Genomic DNA, 20,031 nt, shown 5'->3' with positions numbered 1-20,031 from the left:
ACCCCTAACCATTAGGTCCAGTCGTGACCAACTCTGGGGTTGCGGCGCTCTTCTTGCTTTATTGGCGGAGGGAGCCAGCGGACAGCTTCCGGGTCATGTGGCCAGCATAACTAAGCCGCTTCTGGCGAACCAGGGCAGTGCACGGAAATGCTGTTTACCTTCCTGCCAGAGCGCTACCTATTTATCTACTTGCACTGTGATGTGCTTTCGAACTGCTAGGTTGGCAGGAGCAGGGACCGAGCAACAGGAGCTCACCCCGTCACGGGGATTCGAACCACCGACCTTCTGATCGGCAAGCCCTAGGTTCTGTGGTTTAACCCACAGCGCCACCCACGTCCCTTACCAAGCAACAATTCCCAGGATGCTTTGGGAAAGTCGTGGCTGTTTAAAGTGTTCTGACTTTAAATGTATAGTGCAGATAAGGCCCAGGGTTTTTGTTCTTTTTATTCTAGTTAAATTTTAACTGAGAAATAATAATGAAGAATAGGCAGATTTGTAGGTCTGAGATTTCCTCTTCTCCTCTCATAACTTTGCCTATTTGTTCTTTCTATTCTTTACCTTTCTTAATGTGAGAAGGGTCACGTTGAAGCCTTACGTAGTGCCTTGTGATTTTTGTACCGTTTTTGTGCATAGGAGAGGATGGGTTTTTCATCAGCGTCCGTTTTCCATCTAAACTTACCAGCGAGTCAACAGATTGCTGTCCAACACACTAAGTGTTAACTTCCAAGGCGAGTCCAGACGGCAAGAAGCAACACTCAGTAAGAAGATGCCAACATTCCTTTTAACTTCAAAGCAAATTCCAAGTAACAAAAGGATGAAGTGCAGGATTGTTAGCTACTTAAATATTCATTTTCCTTCATAAGCAGCTTGCAGGGGCAGAGAGGGAGAGGGAGACAGACTTTGGATCCAAGTCTTAAGCAAGACCCCGATTCACCGCTGAAATTCCACCTTCAGACTGATGCAGCTATTTGTAAATTCAAAGCCAGCTGTAGATAATCTTCTAGGACACAGATCCAAGGATGGAGAAAGCTTTCGGAATTGGGGTGTGGGGCGAGAACAGCAAGGAATTCACCCAGTTTGGAAATCCCCTAACCATTACAAGCCAGGCACAACCCCTCTTGACATTTCACCTTGGCTTGTAATGCTTGGCCCCAGCCCTCTCATCTGGCAGCTTCCCTCCTTTCCAGCTTTCTCATACTTTCCAAAACATACCAAGTTAAGGGGGGAAAGGGGGGAAGCAGCTATGGGGAAAGCTGAACTACCAAAGGCTGCTTCTAAGCTGTCTCAAATTCTGTTGTTACATGCCACCCCAATGTCCACAGCAGTGTGAGGTTCCAGGGAGTTCCAGGTCTGTGATTCCTTTTGGAAAAATGAGGCACAGCAGGGACTGTGGTGTCTTTAGGATATATATCATTTATATACAGATATAGACAACCTGAAGGGACACGGGTGGCGCTGTGGGTTAAACCACAGAGCCTATGACTTGCTGATTAGAAGGTTGGCGGTTCGAATCCCCATGACGGGGTGAGCTCCCGTTGCTCGGTCCCTGCTCCTGCCCACCTAGCAGTTTGAAAGCATGTCAAAGTGCAAGTAGATAAATAGGTACCACTCTGGTGGGAAGGTAAACAGCATTTCCGTGCGCTGCTCTGGTTCGCCAGAAGTGGCTTAGTCATGCAGGCCACATGACCCAGAAGCTGTATGCCGGCTCCCTCTGCCAATAAAGCGAGATGAGCGCCGCAACCCCAGAGTCGGTCATGACTGGACCTAATGGTCAGGGGTCCCTTTACCTTTACCTTTATAGACAACCTGAGCCTACAATGGAGGGGTACACAGCATCAACACCCCAGCTTTGCTGCAGAGAGGTGCAGATTTAGATGAAGAGATCAGTTTTTGCAAAACTCTTTTGGTTGCCCTCCATCACAACTTGCAAACTTGGAAAAGTATGGGAAAGGGAGGAGAGGAGAGAAACTGGCAGCCAAGTGGGATGATGGCAGGCGAGCTTCCTGGGCTGGGTTTTTCTAAGCCCAGCCAATTCAGAATGGATATGGGTGAGTTTTGCTGCTCTCTATGGTTGCAGAAAGATAAATGCTGTATCAAATGCAAAGTTTGAAATTTTGTTCTATTTTTTCTTTTATGAATTATTCAGTAGCATTGGTGTTGTTGTTTTTTTAAAAAAATGCAAAGCAGCAATTTATCCCTGGAAATGGATAGGACTCAACAAAGGGGTGTGTGAGAGATGAATACAGGAGGTTATTCATTTATTTACATGTTGGTCTCACTTTTCCAACACAGAAGTGGTCCTCGGAGCAGCTTACAATCGCAGTCAGGAAATTTACATAATAGAACCAAATGTAATCTGTCAATAAAAAAGTTCAAAAATCTACATAATGCAGAAATAACCAGAGACTATAAAACCAGATGGAGAATCATTAAACATGTTAAGCAAGATGTAAGAGGGTTATCCCAAAAACCTTAGGAGAGAATGTTCTCATTTTCAGTCACCCTTACGTGCCTTTAAGTGACATCATCATATGGCCACATGATTTGACTACTTAATGTGATGTCATCCCATTCAGTATTGTTGGAACACTCTGATTTGACAGAATCATGCATGGGACTAATTCAGGAAGGAGTTAAAAGCTGTAACCGGGAAACTTAATATGCTGAACCTGCAGTTGCCAGCAAAACAGGATTATTTGTATAGTCTAAGTGTTTCTAGAGAGAGAAATTTACCTCGTGAAAGCTCTTTTTTAATGCCAAAAATAAAAAGAGAATATTTGGCACAGCTGTATGAAAATTCTTTCTAATATTTAAACAAAACACTTTTCTCACACAATATTCAGAGATAAGGGTAGATGCTGATGAGATCAGGAAGCACTACTGTGATCATTTATTTGTGTTTACAAACTCTAAATGTGTAGGTATAGTCTGTGAATGGTGTGTTCAAGTAGTGTGAGTGGTTGTTTGAACAGAGGAGCATGAAGGAGGAATTACCTGCAAAAACATAGTTCCATGATTTTAAAAAACATTATTGGACTCAACTAGCTTTGGTTTTCAGAGTGACAAGAAATAAGACATTATTATTTCTACAATTGCATTTCCCATTATGGTATGATATTGTTGTCTGCACACTTAGCTTGTGCAATTTCAGCTATATGTGGTTTAAGGCCTGCTATTCCATCAACAGTGCCTCCGAAAATTTTTACACATCACTTGGGAAGGCAGGTGAACTAATGCCAGTGTACTGGAAGAAGCAAAGATCACTAGTGTCAAAGCAATGATTCTTCAACATCCACTTCATTGGACTGGTCATGGTGTTCGGATGCCTGATCATCGTCTTCCAAAGCAACTACTCTATTCCGAACTTAAAAATGGAAAGCGTAATGCCGGTGGTCAACAAAAGAGGTTTAAAAACTCTCTCAAGGCAAATCTTTAAAACTGTAGTATAAACACAGACAACTGGGAAACACTGGCCTGCGAGCGCTCCAGTTGGAGAACAGCCTTTACCAAAGGTGTCATGGGTTTTGAAGATGCTGAAACTCTGGATGAAAGGGAGAAACACACTGAGAGGAAGGCACCCTTGGCAAACCCTCACCGTGATCAGCTCCCACCCGGAAACCTATGTCCCCACTTTGGAAGGATGTGTGGATCCAGAATTGGCCTCCACAGTCACTTACGGACTCACTGTTAAGACCGTGTTTATGGAAGACAATTTTACTCGGCTACAAGTTTTCGCCAAAGAAGAAGGAGAAGATTCAATTCCCACAAGTTAAAAGCAGAGCCGCAGCATGGAGAGAACCTTTCTTGGGAAGCAGGACTGAGAAATTAAAAGCTCTTTCTGTACCAGATTGTCCTGGCACAAAAAGAACTTCTAAGCTCTCTGCCTTGCTTCCCAAGCAAGGCCTGGGGGGCTTCCATGAGACCTCACGGGAATTTGAATGACCCTGCGAGATCTCGCGAGAGCATCCTGAGATTTTCAGAGCTGGCACACCAGTTCCCAAAGCCTAGATGTGCTCACATGGTGGTTGCTTTCCAAGTATTTTTGCATATACAGTGGTACCTCGGGTTACATATGCTTCAGGTTACATACACTTCAGGTTACAGACTCCGCTAACCCAGAAATAGTGCTTCAGGTTAAGAACTTTGCTTCAGGATAAGAACAGAAATCATGCTCCGGCAGCACAGCAGCAGAAGGAGGCCCCATTAGCTAAAGTGGTGCTTCAGGTTAAGAACAGTTTCAGGTTAAGTACGGACCTCCGGAACGAATTAAGTACTTAACCCGAGGTACCACTGTACACATAACCCTTGGAACAGAACCCTTGCATAAGACACGACTGGACTGTATTTTTAAAGCAGACTTATAACCATATGGCTTATAATTATTATTATTATTATTATTATTATTATTATTATTATTATTATTATTTAAGTAGAATTATCTTTATTTTGCTCATGGCAATTTGTTTGAGCAGGCAGTTCTGCCTTTGCAAATGATATGGTCATATTTTGTCCATCACTGGATTTTTCTATTTGTTGTGGACAGACTTCCAGTAATATGAACAAACTATACAAAACATACACGTGCAGATCATTCAGTAAAAGAGTCTAATCAAGATGTTTGTACGACATGGGGCTAGCCAGATTGGATGCCCTGCTTTTAAATTATTAGGCAACCGCAACAGTTTTGCAACTGCAAAAGAGTTCCTCTCATGGGGAAGAGGGCAGAATAAGACTTCTGTGGTTGGGATGTTATGGAACGTTCGTATTTTGGGAGTTCTGCCCATAATGCACAGTAAATGTAAAGCCTGTCCATATTCTTTATTGCCGTGAATTATTTCTCATAAGGATAATATCCCAGTGGAACACAGTAAATGTCACATAAATATGAAGCAGTTTCACGTTATGTATATAATTGTCAAATTGCACGCACGCATCCTGTACATTTCCAGTACGTAAACATTTGCTTAGAAAAAAGAAAATCCATAATGTTATGCAGTTTAGAGTGGCATTTTTTTCTCCAGCACTTGTAACGTTTTACTTTTTGGCTGCATATTTTTTAAAAATAAGCTTAGCTCTGTCGTTTTTAGAGGACTTTCTAGCGCCATGGTTTTTAGGAGCTTGTTTAGTGGCTGCCATGGCAACCGTTACCAACTGTTATGATTAGGAAAGATGATATCTTTGGAGATGATTTGGAGAAATTGTGAGGCATCAAAGACTCAGATGCATGGAGTCTCCAAATTCATGATTAGATTATCTGCTAAATCCAGGGGTAATCTTTCCAAGCCTGTCTCAGGAGACCAATATTATGGTTTTATTAAAATGCCTACATCTGAGGTGCCTTCACTGCCAGTTTGCAAACATTTTTGTATACATACAATATTATTATATTATATTATATTATATTATATTATATTATATTATACTACTACAACTAATAATAATAATAATGTTACATATAAATTATTTTATGATGATGATGATGATTTATTGACTTTATATACCACTCTATACCCGGAAGTCTCAGGGCGGTTCACAGAACAAAATCAAAATATAAAACCACAAAATATATAATCAAAATAAAAACAACAACCCACTATCCCCCCTCCCCCCAAAAAAACCCCACATTTTAAAAGGGCATAGGATGTTAATCAAATCAACCAAAAACCTGGTGAAAAAGGAATGCTTTTACCTGGCGCCTAAAAGTGTATAATGAAGGTGCCAGGCGAACTTCCATGGGGAGACCATTCCACCGATGGGGAGCCACTGCAGAGAAGGCCCATTCTCTTGTTGCCATCCTCTGGACCTCTCGAGGAGGAGGCACATGAAGAAGGGCCTCAGAAGTTGATCTGAGGATCCGGGTAGGTTCATATCGAAAGAGGCAGTCCTTGAGGTATTGCGGTCCTGAGCCACTTAAGGCTTTATAGGTTAAAACCAGCACTTTGAATTGGGCTCAGAAACTAAATGTCTGTGGGAGAGACAAATAGGGAGTGGGAAAATCAAATCCAGGAACGTATTTACATCTGTGCAAATATATTTTTTAAGTCTCTCATTTTTTCATTATTATTTTTTAAGTATTCACCAGAGGACAACCTGAGCTTAGGATGGGAGATAAATTCATTTGATTGGCATTTTAATTTGAACCTGCCTAATCCTTCTTGATCCAAAACATGAATCAAAGTCCAGCTGATCTTCAAAATTCTCACTTCTCTGAATTTTGTGATGTAGTTCTCCATCCAAAAAAAAGTACACAAAAATGTGTGTATTAATGGGAAGTGTGCACAAATCTCTACATTGCTAAGCAGTTATGTAGAAAAAATGCATCAAAAGGAAACTCAGAAGGGAGGGATTTGAGGAAGTCAACCAAGATGTTTAAAAGGTTGGATTTGTGAAGAATTAAGTTTGTTGTTATTTTTTTCTGTTTATTGTTCCCCCTTTTTTCTGTCTTCTTTTTTCTTTTTCTTTTTCTGTGTATCATTTTGCTTTGTGGTTTGTCTTATCACTGTGGAAAATTTAATAATAATTGGTTTTAATAAAAGAAAAATCATCAAAGCAGAACACCACCCAACTTGAACAGGGTCAGACAGGGTTTAGAATTACGAGCCTCAGAAACAAACAGTTTGAGCACGCACAGCGTGCAAAACCTTTTTTCAAAAAATCATCTCAATCATCCTCATCCATTTTAAAAATGGTAGGAGTAAAAAAAGAAAAAGAAATAAATTGTTTTTCCAACCTGGACACAGATGGGTGGAAGCTCCTGGCCACAGAAATACATTTGGACTGAGATTGGCTGAGTGCTCCAGAGACCTTATTGGCCAGAGAATGGGCGATTGACATAAATGTCTCCCTGAGCCTCTCTAAATTCACTTGTTCAACAACGGCTGTAATGGTTGCCAATTTGTTTTCAGGCACAATTCATAGAATCATACATAGAGTTGTAGAGTTGGAAGGGCCCCCAAGGGCCATCTAGTCTAATTCCCGGAAATGCAGGAATCTTTTGCCCAAGGTGGGGCTCAAACCCACAACCCTGAGATTAAGACTTTCACGCTGTACTGACTGAGCTATCCAGCTATGCCTATTTGAAACATTGGTGGCTACCTTTAAAATCCTATTTTGCTTGGATCCAGGATATTTGAAGGACTAGAATGCCTGCTCCATATTATGGAAGTCTTCTTCTGCATCCTGTGTATGTCAGACCCACAATTTATTGAGAGAAGGAAAGGCCCTCTTTGCGGAGGAACCCAGATCACAGTAATATTGATACAGCCTAATACCAGTATTTCTACCCATGTTTACAAGACTGAAGCAAGCTTCAGTGCTCGCCGTGGGATTTGCTCCCTTCTGCATAGGTTTGCAATCAAACACTTTATTCAGGAGAAATTCCCATCCAAATTAAAGCGTTTCAACCCCCAACCGAAAGCGTGAAATATTCAGAGCGCTATTCATTAATTCCCACCAGGCCATTCAGATATATTAGGCTGCAAGGATTCTGTTTTTCTTTCCTGTCAGAAAAGCAAAATCAGATGAGGAAAAATGTGGTTTAGTGTTACTTGCAAAAGATCCAGAATAATAGTTGAATCATGCCTGTTCTTGTCTTCTCTTGCACAATTGTTCCTTGCATTTCAAGTGCATCTCTCCCTTCCTCCCCTTCCCCATACCATTTATTTCCAGGAACCTCTAATGAAGTACATCTTGAGTTTCCTTTTCATGGCTAATGAGGAGACAACAAGAATTTGACTAATACTAGTACAATTACTGAAGCAGTGAAGCGTGCATCCCTGATTAGATGTGATAATTTGCAAGGCTGGGCTCTTCACATTAAGTTTGCAAACAGTTTAAAAATCGCTTCCCCCTATTTATCCAGCTAATCTCTGTTAATGACTCCCAACCCCAAAAAGGAAAGAGAAAATGTCTTTAAAATCCTATATTTCATTCAGGAAACTTGCAAATGGAGCAGAAGTGGAACTTGTGGGAAATCTATTTCTGAGGATTTTCCAGTGAAGGGACACAGCTGGCTTTTCACCAGGCTTCAATATTCATAACCGCTTGAAAACAACAGACATGCTCCCAGACACAAGCACATGGGTGTGCACAAATGCTCTTACGTTAATCTACTTCTGGTTGTAAAAATTACTTTATTAAATGGATATTGAGATCGAATGCCCCCACTTACAACATCTCTGTGTAAAATCAGATGTACCTGACATTGACTCCAGTTCAATGTAAAAAATATATATGAAAGGATTGTTGTCTGTAGAACAGGAGTTCAATTTTGTGAGGTGTCAGCTGGGATCTGTGAAGATCCTTGATGATAATTCTATGGGGTCTCTCAATCTCCTAGTCTTTAACTAACAGGGATGCAGTGGTGCTGTGGTCTAAAGCACCGAGCCTCTTGGACTTCCCGATCATAAGGTCAGCAGTTTGAATCTGCGCAATGGAGTGAGTTCCCATTACTCTGTCCCAGCTTCTGCCAACCTAGCAGTTTGAAAGCATACCAGCGCGAGTAGATAAATATTATTATTATTTATTGAATTTATATACCGCCCTATACCTGGGGGTACTGCTGTCGCAGGATAGTAAACAGTGTTTCTGTGCACTCTAGCTTCTGTCACGGTGTCCTGTTGCACCAGAAGCAGTTTAGTCCTGCTGGCCACATGACCCAGAAAGCTGTCTGTGGACAAACTCTGGCTCCCTCAGCCTGAAAGTGGAAATGAGCGCCACACCCCATAGTTGAATTTGACTGGACTTAACCGTTCAGGAGTCTTTTCCTTTTTATCTAGTCTTTAACTCACGTATTTTTTTTTCCTTCCAGCTGGCTGGGGAAACTAACACTGAATGGTTAACACCTTATCTTAATTTCTGCATAAAGTGCTTATTGTGTCAATAAATGAGAATTTTTATCGTATCGAAGACATTTAGACCCTCAGTACTGTAGGTATGCAGTGTTTCACTCCCTCCATTCATGTCTCACTCATCCTGCTGCCCTCTTAGTAATACCTTCATTTAAAAAGCAGGGGACATGTGACTTTCAAATACCATTGAACAACCTGCCTCTTTTTGTAGAAAAATACATGTGTGAAGTGGCATAGGTTGGGGAGAAAGTTGTGCATATTTTAATATTCAGTTGATGTCAAAATACAGCGGGGGGGGATATTCTTTATTGACATTGAAGCCAACATTTATTGAAGAAGAAGAAGAAGAAGAGTTGGGATTTGATATCCCACTTTATCACTACCCTAAGGAGTCTCAAAATGGTTAACATTCTCCTTTCCCTTCCTCCCCCACAACAAACACTCTGTGAGGTGAGTGGGGCTGAGAGACTTCAGAGAAGTGTGATTAGCCCAAGGTCACCCAGCAGCTGCATGTGGAGGAGCGGAGACATGAACCCGGTTCACCAGATTACAAGTCTGCCGCTCTTAACCACTATACCACACTGGCTCTCTATTGACCACTTGCTTTGATCTCCTGCAAAAGAAAACCCAAAAACATTTTTTTTAAATCTTAATATATTGCCTGCATAGAAAACAAGGTGCATATTTGACAGGCAAGTGTGATACTGTTCCTCCCCACCTCCCCCTCAGTCTGTCTGCATCTTCATGAGACAGGAGATTTTCTTTTCTTTTCCATGACAACTTTGCAAGACTGACAGATACCATTTTCAGATCTTACTTGCTTTTCTTCAGAGGCAACGTGTATGCTTTCAACAGTCACTCAGATCTGAAACAGGTAATTCACCCTCGTACCTGCCAGAGAGGCCTTTGAAGCCTCAGGCAATGATTTGTGTCAGATTTCAAACACTAAAGCAGGATCAGATCTTGATGGTTGTGACTTGGGACATGATCTTACCAACACGTCTGGGTACGTGGGCATATCGGGGCTTCTCTTAACCGCTTGGCTACAATAGCCACTTTTGCTGCTTCCCTTTCTGTTAACTGACCTTGCTCCTCTGTCGTTAGCAGCAACCTGACGGGTCAGCATTTAGCTGAGCAAAGACTTCACTGGCATGGAAATAAAGCTGAAGAGAAAATATTTGATGTTGTTGTTGTTTAGTCGTTTAGTCGTGTCCGACTCTTCATGACCCCATGACTAGGCACTCCTGTCTTCCACTGCCTCCCACAGTTTGGTCAGACTCATGTTTGTGGCTTCGAGAACACTGTCCAACCATCTCGTCCTCTGTCGTCCCCTTCTCCTTGTGCCCTCCATCTTTCCCAACATCAGGGTCTTTTCCAGGGAGTCTTCTCTTCTCATGAGGTGGCCAAAGTATTGGAGCCTCAGCTTCAGGATCTGTCCTTCCAGTGAGCACTCAGGGCTGATTTCCTTAAGAATGGATGTGTTTGATCTTCTTGCAGTCCATGGGACTCTGAAGAGTCTCCTCCAGCACCATAATTCAAAAGCATCAATTCTTCGGCGATCAGCCTTCTTTATGGTCCAGCTCTCACTTCCATACATTCCATACAAGAGAAAATATAATTTGTGTTATTTCTTCATTGCAGGATGCCATTGGGAGTACGGACATTGGGGCCAGAATATGCTGATTGCGGCAATCATAGCAACCACCAGTGCTATTTTTTCTGGGGAAAGAGGTGCTGGAACTCACTGTGAACACCTCCCTTGTTGTCTTAGAATGGCAATGGTGCCCACCTGAGAGGTGCCGGAACTGAGTTCCGGCAGGGGAAAATGCTCTGGCAACCACACAATCACTCGGTTCCCTTCAGGTTCTGGTCCCAGGGCCAGTTTCTGAGGGAAACAGGGTAGGTCACGGTAGCAGCTTGGTGTGAGATGTGCAAGGAAGAGATCTCAACAGAAGAAAGGAAAAATTGGTATGGGGTGATCCTTGTTTCAAGCATGAGTTTGACACTCTTCCTCTCAGCTGTGCAGGGCAAGGAAGGCACTTCTGCAATATGTGGTCCTCCAAATATTGATGGACTACATCGCCCATCTTCCCTCGCCATTGGCAATATTGGCTGGGGCAAATCAAAGGAGGAGCCCAACAACATCTGTTTGTTCTCCCTGACATGGTCTTCTTCGAGTTTCTAAGAAGGAGGGGAAAAAGCCAGACTGCTTTCCACTCGCTTAATGTGTATCCTTACTTTAAATAACACTGAAATAACCAAGCCACAAAGGGGAAGGGAGGCATGGTATTTGCCCCACAAAATCACGACTCCCTGGCCCCAGCCCTCTTATGTACCCATTTATGTCTATGATCTACGCAGCCCACCTGGTAGAAAGAGACCTACTGGCCTGAGCTTTTAAGCACTTTGAAGTGCCAGCACGAAGTGGCATCCTCAACCGGTTACTTTGCCCGCTGTAAGGAAGAGAGGAAAAACACTTGACGGTTACCTAGCAACTGCCAAACACCCTCCCAACCTGGAACAGCAAGGCAACCAGTTGCCAGTGCCATGCAGATTGCAGGATGCTGTCTGGCTCATTGCCCGCCAGTGTGTAAGGAGTGCTGTTCTGCTCATAGAATCATAGAATCATAGAGTTGGAAGAGACCACAAGGGCCATCGAGTCCAACCCCCTGCCAAGCAGGAAACACCATCAGAGCACTCCTGACATATGGTTGTCAAGCCTCTGCTTAAAGACCTCCAAAGAAGGAGACTCCACCACACTCCTTGGCAGCAAATTCCACTGTTGAACAGCTCTTACTGTCAGGAAGTTCTTCCTAATGTTTAGGTGGAATCTTCTTTCTTGTAGTTTGGATCCATTGCTCCGTGTCCGTTTCTCTGGTGCTCCCTGCAGGCCTTGCCCCCATGAACACAATGGCAAGGCCAGCTTCTTTCGAATGTTCTATAAGGGCTAAGTGTGCACAAGTCTGGGAGTTTGCAAATTTGTGGTGGCAGGCTCTTCCTCAAATCCACACACACTCATGGGAACATCTGTTTGCTCCACGCTGCCAGTTTAATGCCCCACCCAAACCTCCCCACCACCATGTGTATTCCTTTAACTCAGAGTCTGAAAAGTGATTTCCCTTCATGCAGAAGATCTCGAGGTGCAGCAAAGCACTCTGGGACAAAGCAGCAACAGTTAGGAAATGCAGTTATCGTGGCAAGAAGTAACATTACAGGTGCCCTTTCCACAAAATCAGAAACTGTGAGGGGTGGGCGTATAGAGGGAGAGCAGGATTGTATATCCTGTATAATCAGCACCTGCAGGCTTAACATGTCCCAGGTCTCTGTGCATCCAACGGAAGCTTCCCTTCAAGGGCTAAAAGAACCTCCCCCTTCAATGAGGAGGCCACTTTTATTGGCGACAAGGAAGGAAAAGGGCTAAAAACTCATACAACACAGTCCTGATACAGGAGTAATGACTGCTCCCCACATTAAATGGGGGGCGCCCTTTGCGTGGACGCGGGCAGCGCCTGGACCATGTGTGGCTCCCATTAGCACAGGCTTGGCTTTGCCTTCCCCCAGGTGGGATACCTGGAAGTCTCCGCCTACCTCAGTCAGTTGCCCAATCCCGCCTGGGGAAGCATTGCCAAGGTGACCAGGCTAGGTAGGGGAGGGACTACCTGCCCACACAATAGAGGGAGGATCTTACCTGGGAATCTTCAGTTGGCTCCAGAGGTTCTCCCACCCTACCCACCCTCAGTTAAGATTTATTTTGAGGTTAACCTTTGCTTCACAGGTATGCGAGCACTGCTACGTCAAGGTCACTGTTGAAGGGCTGGAAAGGAATTCCCCTGCATTGGCAGGTTTTGCCTTTCCTGTAGCAAAACGTCACAACTTTGGCAGTATCAAACCTTGGGCGAAATCCTTTAGCCTATCTTCCTGTATGGGGGGGCGTGCAGCAGTGACCCACGCCCCCTTCCTCTTTGCGGCGGCAATACCAGGGTTCCCCGTTAAAGGGGTTTGTGAGGGGAGGCTTTGACCATACACCGAGAGGTCGTCATTGCCCTCCCCTGCAACGGCGGCGTAATGGGGGCGGCTATCTCTGCTTGAACATATGTTCTCCAGTGCTGGCCCAAACACATTGGATAATCCTGATGTTCCCCAGATCCCCGGCTGGGGACTGGGAGGGATAAACGCCCAATGCCTGAGCCAAGGTCTACCCACGTCTGAAATATAATAAAGTTGTGGCCAATTTAATCCCATAGCACATTGTCTTGAGTCGTTATTGCACATGCGGGGGGGCCACCCAGGGTTTGGGGGACCCTGCCTATCCACGCAAACAATGATACGTTAAAAAGACCAAACCCAGAACACAACTTCAAGTGATGTAGTTAGCATTGTGTCTAGTGAGGGGGCCAATGAGAGGTGAGCATGCCACATGGGTCCTTCCCACAGCGCCCAATTTACGGCAATGAAGGCAGTTGCCTTGCGCAGGGCACTGAGCCAAGGGGCTTCAAAATTGAGAAGATCCATAGTTGAGAAGATCCGTTTGGGGGCACCAAATTTTGACCTTACTGAGTGTACCATATGACCAAAGATTACCAAAGTCTTCCCTGCCCCCATTTTTATAGCACAAAACAGCATTTGCATTGAATACGGTGGTTTAATTTTTCAAGGCATACTTCAGCTATTCTCATGGTGGGCTATCGCATCTTAGCACACACTTTGGAAATCCTCAATCTAACTTCTGTGTTCCTCTGCGTATTTTCCTTAGAAGACGTCCTGCTCAACAGAAAAGGGACTAGCTGTCGTTTAAGCCTGTTTGGAATCCCTGCATCAGGCACCAGCTTTTGTTTATAAAATAGGTGCAAGATTCAGTAAGAACATTTGTGTCAACCATAGATAATTGCATTTGGCACATGGAAGAAGCCAGACAGTATACACTGGTGATGATATGCAATTATAGGGGATGGAATTCTTCGTGCATCTGGCAAGGAAGTTTTCTAATGTGCAGAAATTTTGACGGAGGTTGTTTGACTGAAGGCTGCTTGCAATCCAATGTGACATTCACATCAGTATGTATTCCTACTGGAGTACATAAATATGCACTCCAACAAGAACACATACAGATGTGAGTAAAGGGACTGAACATTTGGAATGTTCCCTTGATTTTTCTAGGAATAGTGGCTGTTGTCTATCAGGCTTTGTTTACTTTGCCAACGGCTTGTCATGAGTTCTCACAACAAAGGTTTTAGTTATAACCAGACCCAATAAATTGCACCAATGGTGTAATGATTTATACAAGAGCTGTGGGCTTTTCCTGCTTTCTTCAATGCCTCACCCACTAGCTTCTCTTGTACCTCTCTGTACCCGTCAGAATGACCTTCATTTTTTCAAAATCTGGATCAAGTTATAAAACCTACCCAACTCCACAATCTGAAGTAGGTGTTAAGGAAAAGATACAATCATCAGAAACAAAGTCATCAGAAAGCTCCTAAGATTAGATAAACAAATTATACATTGGCCATTGATTAGGGTTGCCCTACATCCAGAATTTCCCAGACATGTTTGGTATTCAAATGGTGAAATTAACACCCGGGGGGGGGGGGGGGATTTTAAACAGTTGGCAAAATTTTGTGTTTTGTGTTTAAGTATCACTCTTTGCCTCTTGTGGGTGAATTCTAAAAAGCTCAACAACTTTTGTGTCTGGATTTTTACTTCTTGAATTATGACAACCCTACCATTGATAGCAAAGATCAAGATTCAGAAATGTAAAAGAGAATGACTTGCCAGATACCTTTAAGGGTTCCAGTGCAAAAACAATGTCAAATAATAATAATAATAATAATAATAATAATAATAATAATAATAATTTATTTATACCCTGCCCATCTGGCTGAGTTTCCCCAGCCACTCTGGGCGGCTTCCAATCAAGTATTAAAAACAGTACAGCATTACATATTAAAAACTTCCCTGAACAGGGCTGCCTTAAGATGTCTTCTGAATGTCAGATAGTTGTTTATCTCTTTGACATCTGATGGGAGGGCGTTCCACAGGGCAGGCGCCACTACCGAGAAGGCCCTCTGTCTGGTTCCCTGTAGCCTCACTTCTCGCAATGAGGGATCTGCCAGAAGGCCCTCGGCACTGGATCTCAGTGTCCGGGCTGAACGATGGTGGTGGAGACGCTCCTTCAGGTATACAGGACCGAAGCCATTTAGGGCTTTAAAGGTCAGCAGCAACAGTTTGAATCATGCTCGGAAACGTACTGGGAGACGTAAAAAACCAGGCAATGTGACTGGAGTCATTCAACCCATCCGTGTCTTGTCTTGTGAGAACCATCTTGCTTCTGGATCCTATACCTTTCTGGAACTTTGCACCAGGCCACTGAGAGCCACTGCTACAGGCAATATAGTTGCCATTTCCTGGCTCCAAGACCTGTGGGTGTGACATCATTCTGATGCAAGAATGCAATTCCCCATGGAAACAAAGCATTCATGCCTACAATTGGTTCCATGGTCTGGGAGTAGGCAGACATCAAATGCCTGACATTGAAACCAGAACATTCAGAATTATTTAGGCAGCTTGGCACAATAATATTCAAAAGAAGTTTCATCAGTTTGTCCCAACTCTTGAACCAATATAGATGCTGTCTGAGAGTTGAAAACAAACAGATAAAGAAAACCAGCTGTGTATTGAACGTGGTGATAAACTAGAGGTTCTTCTGTCAACTGGCTTACACCAATAAAATTTCAGCCTAGAGATTATTCATGTTCGCTTGGGGAAGATAATCCAGTCCAATGCCTTTGTTTATTATGGGTCTGCCTTGAGGTGGGAAATCCCCATTCACTGGTGACTGAAGAGAGAGTGTTATTCAAGCCATGGAAAAAGTCAGTGGGTGTGCCGCCCATCTGTAAAAAAGCCCAGTTACAGCTACGTTGCTTGTTTAATGGAGATCCTTAAAATTAATAGCAGGGTAAGCCCATTTGACAAGGCACTAACTAGTTGTTCTTAAAACACTTTAGTCTGTTGTGTTTTTGTGTTGATTAGCATGTGGGGAGCCGATGTAAATTGCTTGAACTCTAAAGTTAAGTCTCTTGCCTCAGAAAACCTTACGGCTTAGGAGTTTATTTTCATATTCAAACGTTTAAAACAATTAACTCATTCATGGGAGAGGACTTTAAACTGAGCTCATCTGAGTTAAAAAATATATATACAAGAGTGTTATTCATGAGTGAGCTTGTTTTCCCTCCAAATCGTGGGTTGCTTGAAACCAAAAGCTGAAGGAAAACATTGCTCTTAAACTTAATATGCTACTAGCCGGTGGAAGTGGGTGCAATGCCACCAGATTTATCTTCCCCTGTCATTTCAAATGCACGCCTCACCCTGCCTATGCAACCCTTCCTGCCATTTCCATCCTGCTCTTTATTTATTTTTAAAATGTAAAGCCAGGTTTGTTTGTTTAGACAGGTAGCTTTCTGCCCTGCTCAAAATTATTATTATTTTTCTGGTGTATTGGGATTTGACAGGGATGAAGAAAAACACCAGCCATTTCTTCCCGTTGTCCTTACCTCATCTTCAGGAGAATGTTTGCAGCTGTCTCTAGCGCCATTCGAGGCAGTAATTCATCTCCAGATGCAGGCTAAGGCCTAAAAACCTGCTGACACAGACACTTGCAGTTGCTGATACCTTGACTTCTAGACAGGCATGTTTAATTTGTACAATGGCCTCAACTTAAGACTGCTATTCCCTTCTATAAAACCCCCAAGGCAAATTCATTGCAGGGTAGACTTTACAATAGGGGCAAAAACAAAGAGTAACACTCCAAAGTCCCTGCCCTGGGTTTTTCTTTTCTCTTTTCTAGGTAGCCAGTTAAAACTGAGGTAGAAATGAATTCATGAATTAACCAAGAGTTGACAGGGAGCGTAGGACTTGAACCAGTGGCTTCAAGTTACAAGAAAGGAGAGTGTGACTAAACCAGGCATAGGCAAACTCAGCCCTCCAGTTGTTTTGAGACTACAGTTCCCATCATCGCTGACCACTGGTCCTGTTAGCTAGGGATGTTGGGAGCCATAGTCCCAAAACATCTGGAGGGCCGAGTTTGCCTATGCCTGGACTAAACATACAAAAAACAATAAGAGCTATTTGAAGTGGAACAGTCTCCCTTGGGAGGTTGTGGACTCTTCTTCCCGGGAGGTTTTTAAGCAGAGGTTGGATGGACATCTGTCATGGATACTTTAGCTGAGATTCCTGCATTGCAGGCGGTTGGACTAGATGATCCTTGGTAACCCTTCCAACTCTACAATTCTAGTATTCTAGAATTTGCTGCCTTAAGCAGAGTCCAAATGACACCTCCATGCTGCTATGGTCAACACTTTCAAAAGTCTTGCTACCCCATTCCGATACCAATTCTTGCTTTCATCTATCCCTCTCCACCATCCCCACTAATGATGCTGCCGGAAGCAGGTTGAATCACTTGGCTGTGTTCAGTGCCAGATTTACATATAAGCTAAACAAGCTATAGCTTAGGGCCCCACTCTCTTGGGGCCCCCCAAAAATGTAAAGGGAAAAAAACTGGATGTGCATTTCCAAAATATAAGATAAAAAACAAATGACGTTGATAAAAAAAAATGACTTTGTAAGCCACCTGTTGCACATGACACATGCCTCTTAAAGAGACAGGCCAATTTATAGTACTCTGTGTAAAGCAGCTATAGGTAAGCAGGCTGACATCATATTGGTCATAATACAATCAGTGTTCCATCTGCTTGCTGACTCAAATTCCTGCAGCAACTTCTGCTTTTCTGAAGAGAATGGAGCAAAACACGAGCCTGTGTAAGGAAAGTGGAAAGCCATCAGCAAAGGATGTTTCCAAGCACAAACATAAATGTGCTTGGAGAGACCCCGATGTATCCTTTTAATGACTAGCTGTAACTCACTGCTTTTACTTTTACTTTAGTAAAAAAAGGGGGGTACTAAACCAGGGCAAGTGGCAGGAACAGCTGAAAACATACTTGCCCACTCTCCCAACGACCACCTAAGGGCTATGAACATCTGGAACAATCTGAAGCAGAGGGAAAGTGGGTACATGCTAATGTTTTTCAGTGATGTATTCCGCTTTTTATTACCATGGAACTTTTGAGACCGGGATGTGTTCCTTCACAAACAGTGGTTGCTATATTGGAAATGGGTCACATTATTTGAGATCTGGAATGATTTGTGTAATGCTAATCCAAGGGGGTTTAAACTTACTAAGTGTTCTTGGCAATGTATAAGAACCTATGAGCCATCATCTGATCTGGGATTTCTCTTTTCTCTTTTTGGGAGTGTGTGGTGGTGGAGGAGTTAGGAAGAGGCAGTTTTGCACCTATGGGATGATTGGAGATCATTCCCCTGCACAGAACCGTGTTGTCAGCCACAGATCTCTTTCCAATTTCCACGCTTCAATCCTGTCTATGTTTGCCATCACATTGGCTGAGTATTTAATCTCTTTGCTCTCCAGAAAACAGCTCTTTGTCTCTGTCTGTACCGTACAACAGAAGCAAGTAGCAGGATTAGAGATGACGAAAAGACCCTTAAGAAGAGCATGGGTAGGACATTACAGAAATAGGTCCCTTCTTTTTCCCCAATGATATTTTATTCAGTTTCAACATTAATACCATATACATTGGTACCCCGCAAGACGAATGCCTCGGAAGACGAAAAACCCGCTAGACGAAAGGGTTTTTCGTTTTCTGAGGTGCTTCGCAAGACGGATTTTTCTAAGGGCTTGCTTCGCTAGACGAAACAGCCCTGCCTCTCCTGTCATGGCGACGGTCGCACGCTCACTTCCCCGCTCCTCCGGCTCCCTCCCACCTTCCTGCTGACGGCTCCTCCGGCTCCCTCCCACCTTCCGGCCGACCTTCCGACCTTCCGGCTGCCTCGCGCCGCTGCTCACCGCCCTCGCGCGCTCCCCTCAGGAGCCGTTGCCGCCAGCAGCCAGTGTTGCAGCCGGAGTCGCGCTCCTGAGCCCCGCCGCCCTCCAGCAGCCGTGTCGCGCGGTGTCCACAAGGCGCGGGTGAGTCCAAGGACCAGCTGCGGCAGCTGCCCTGCTTCTCCCCACCCCTCCCCGCCGTGGTGCTTCGCAAGACAAAAAAACTCGCCCTACGAAAAAACTCGCAGAACGAATTAATTAATCTTGCGAGGCACCACTGTACAGTCAAAAAACACAACTTCGTCTTTTCTCTTATTTTTGTCGACGTCCCACCCATTTCCCCATGGAATTGTTGTTTCTCTTCTTCTGATGCACCCTACCAAATCGTAACAATATTATAATCTGATTACTTTTGTTGCTTATAGCTCTAATCCTGCTCACAAGTTCATCATTACTATTTCTTGAAATAGTTCAAAAAAGGCATCCATTCTTCCATAAAACATGCATTCTCTTAAAAAGCCCATTCTCTTAATTTTGCTGTTACTTAACCCCCCCCAAAAAAGGTCCCTTCTGATACCTGAGTTCCAAGCCATCTAGGGCTTTATATGCCAGAATCGAAACCTTGAATTGGGCTTAGTAGCAAACTGGCAGCCAGCAGAAATCATGTGGTCTCCTACAAACAAGACAGTCTATATAACCTGGCAGCGATATTTTGTTCTAGCTGCCATATCTCAGCTGTAGTCAAGGGCAGCCCTATGCAAAATGCATTGCAGCAGGATAATTGGGAGATGACTAAATGATGGATTACTGTGGCCAGTTATCGCTGTCCAAGAATAGCCATAGCTGGTGATGCAGCTGGAGTTGGAAATAGTTGCTCTGTGCAATTGGTGGCACTTGGGCTTCTAGGGACAGAGTAGAAGCAAGAAGCGTGCCCAGCCTGCAAACCTCATTCTTCCGGGGGAATGCCATCCCATCCCATCCAGGACAGGCTGACTAATTCATGGACCCAGAATGGCCATAGGATAACAGCCAGAGTGCCGTAACGAAGCTGAGCTATGCACATGCAACAGTGAATGCATCCTTTTATTTAAAAACACACAGACCTCCCATTCATAAATAGTTTGACAGGGATAAGGCTGACTAGAAGGCTTTCCCTGATATACTGTTTTTTTTTAATATAGAATATTTTTCTCTATATAGGGAATATTCAAACACAGACTCCTATATTTGCAGCCTGTTATGGTATAACCCACCAAGAGGCAATTTAAAACTGCTCTAAGAGGGTACGCTTTC

The 20,031-nt window shown here is 43.6% G+C and overlaps 1 long non-coding RNA gene across 2 annotated transcripts; it reads right to left on the bottom strand.

Moving 5' to 3' along the window:
- Window positions 1-2,241: 2,241 nt before the first annotated feature.
- Window positions 2,242-14,661, bottom strand: LOC310677534. Of its 2 annotated transcripts, XR_014511243.1 has the most exons (5): window positions 14,626-14,661; window positions 14,252-14,322; window positions 11,235-11,302; window positions 9,935-10,012; window positions 2,242-2,356 (listed from the first exon to the last, which is right to left on the bottom strand). It is a non-coding gene; the product is annotated as an uncharacterized lncRNA (long non-coding RNA). The 2 variants fall into 2 exon arrangements; XR_014511244.1 differs by lacking the exons at window positions 2,242-2,356; window positions 14,252-14,322 and having other exon boundaries at window positions 9,449-10,012.
- Window positions 14,662-20,031: the final 5,370 nt, after the last annotated feature.

This window comes from Podarcis tiliguerta (genome assembly GCF_965153285.1).
Source record: "Podarcis tiliguerta genome assembly, chromosome: 5".
In the NCBI taxonomy this organism is placed as follows: Eukaryota; Metazoa; Chordata; class Lepidosauria; order Squamata; family Lacertidae; genus Podarcis; species Podarcis tiliguerta.
Note: the sequence above shows the minus strand (reverse complement) of the source record. Positions and strands in the feature narration are given on the sequence as shown.